The sequence below is a fragment of the Botryllus schlosseri genome, chromosome 6, assembly GCF_051294905.1.
Source record: "Botryllus schlosseri isolate E-star chromosome 6, Bs_hap1, whole genome shotgun sequence".
Lineage (NCBI taxonomy): Eukaryota > Metazoa > Chordata > Ascidiacea > Stolidobranchia > Styelidae > Botryllus > Botryllus schlosseri.
The window spans coordinates 25,611,225-25,613,983 of NC_137241.1; positions in this window are offsets into that span (position 1 = coordinate 25,611,225).

Here is a 2,759-nt window from a genome sequence, read left to right on the forward strand (position 1 = left end):
AAATACAATTAAAATAAATAAAAATAACCATCATTTACTAAAATAAGTCTAATTGTAATCGCAATTATAAGATAACGGTATATTCCTAGAGTTGGTTAAGACCGTTTGGATGCTTTAGTTTATTCAAAGACAGTTGTTCTAAACCTGGAGGTCGTTTGCCTTCATTCTGTGGATCACGAAGATGTTGGACGTCATCACCTTCCAAAATAGGCCGTGAGTAAGTCTGGGCAAGCTGACTTTTTTATTAATCAGCCAATCATTTTTTGAGCTGGACCACGGAACATTTTCAAATTGGAAATGAGCTCGCGGCCATAAAAGGTTGGAAACCCCCAGATGTGCAACCTACTTGTGTATTTTATTGTAATATTTGGAAGCACCAATATTATTGACAGAATTCGTTCACAAATTTTGATAAGCAGATGCATATAGATCAGTGGTTCCCAACCTTTCTATCCCAATTCCCCACATCCGATTTATTCTGAGCCTGCATTCCCCACCTAAAATCCCTATATCCATATCTACCCGTTAAAGTGCCATCTCCAATAAAATTTTGCTTAGTAAATAGTACGTGCCATTTGGTGATTATTAAGATCCCCCGAATTGATCAGCATTAGGGTTACCATACGTCCTCTTTTAAGAGGATTTGTCCTCTTTTTTGACTTTTTTGAAAGTGTCCTCGGAGGACGCCCTTTCGTCCTCTTTTTTGAGATTTTGTCCTCTTTTTTGAAAATTTAGGTCAGATTTAGAGCAAATTGCGAGTGATATGCCGTAAATTAGGACAGAAGTGACGCTCCGGTGGGTATTTCGGAATGAAAAACGGTGATTTTAGCTCTGGGCGGAAAAAAGAACTTTTTTTTTTTTATTTAGTTAGCCGATCACAAAGTGGGAAAAATTCACCGGTTTTTGAGAATTCTTCTCTGGTTTTGCAAGACTCAAATTTCTGAAAAAGTGTCCTCTTTTTAGGTTTCCAAAATATGGTAAGCCTAATCAGCATACAACATAATTAACGCATTGGTGAACTGGTAACCGTAAACGCACCTCCGTAAATATATGTATCTACCCCGGTGCGGAGGCAACAGAAAAATAGGAGGGGTTTGAAAATTTTCCAAATGTTTCGGGGTAGCATCAATTTACATACGTAAATGCCGAATAATACATTGGTCAGATAAACTTCCTGATGTTGACGAACTCATGCGTGCGATACATATATAAGCCGCCGTAAACTATACTTTCGCACAATACTAAAAGAACTTGAAATAACATAAATATGCAATTTCATTTGTAACGAGTCCGGATGTGCTATCAATTAGCGAGTCCACGATCTCCCTTGAATACATGTTCATTGTTCAGCAATACGAGCTCTTATTACAACGAATCACAATTTTTCTATCACTACGTTTCGTGACCGATGATGGTGTACAAATGAATATAAACATTTCTGGAGATCGTGTGTTGCTATCCAGGCGATTCTCGCTAATTGGAGGCACTGATAATATGAATCGCAGAATTGCAAATGAGCTATGAAATATTCGGTCGGCATTTTAAAACGACATTTAATAAAGGAGAATATTACTGAAGATTTTTTCAAAAGTGAGTCTATTCCCCACCAGAAATCCCGAAATTCCCCACCAGTAGGGAATTCCCCCATCGTTTGGGAACCACTGATATAGATAGTAAGCCCGGAAGAAGCTGCATCGATTACCATGTGGTGGGCCCAAGATTAGTGCTTTCTAGGGCGGAAGGGGGCTGAAAAAACGTTGTTTCCGACCTGGTTTTACAACACACAACCAGAAAACCGCACCGACCTAACAGTATAGGAGGGATGTCAAACACACAACCGGCGGACCGGATAACGGCCACCATGCAGATGGTTTCATCCGGCCCGTGAAGAAATCTGTTGCAGATCCAAGCAATAACCAGATCTAACATTAGAGATGGCCCAATTCAATAGTGTGCTAGTGTGACGTAATGCTGGACTGACAATGTGTTCACACCTCATTGTAAAATCCGCTAGTGGACGCTCAAGAGTGTCAAGAATTTGATCCACAAAAATATGGCAACCCCATCCTATGTGTGTGTATAATTTGGATTAAAATGTGCATAAGTCTGAGAGGTTCTGATTTCGTGTGCCATGGGTGTATAATCCCACCCGTATATCAAACATGTTTTAAACAGTGCTTTAAAAAAAAACATTTCAAAAAAAATTGTGTATTTCTTTTAAGTTGTAAATATGGGATGATTTGGAACCCTCAAAATAGTCGGTTCAACATTGAAAGTACAGATATTTCGTCAAAGGAGCTATATTGACCCTATATTTTCAATTGTCAATGTCAATAGACTATGACGTCACAATTGAATATTCGTGACGTCATGGCTTCAAAAAACAAAACAAAAAAAACAATAAAAAACATGTTTTAAATACTGGATTTGTTTTAAACATGTTTGTTTTAAATTGATTTTTGCTTTAAATGCAACCCTAGTGCTACGTGAGTGTAATCAATTTTGCTCAGGAAGGGGCGAGTGCGGTGTTATGCTATACGTTCCACCGCTGCAACAATAGTGAGTTGCTGTTGCGAGTTCGAACGGGGTCGACTGCGGAATCCCTCCCAAGTGTTGGAGTTTTTCGTGGTTCCGTATCGTGATGCCATACGCATATAGGTGAATACTAAAAACAACAACAACTATTCTCTCCCTAACCATCAGAGAGAGTATATGGGTAAAGCAACAGTAATGGTGTAAGAAAGTTATCAGCTGAAGTT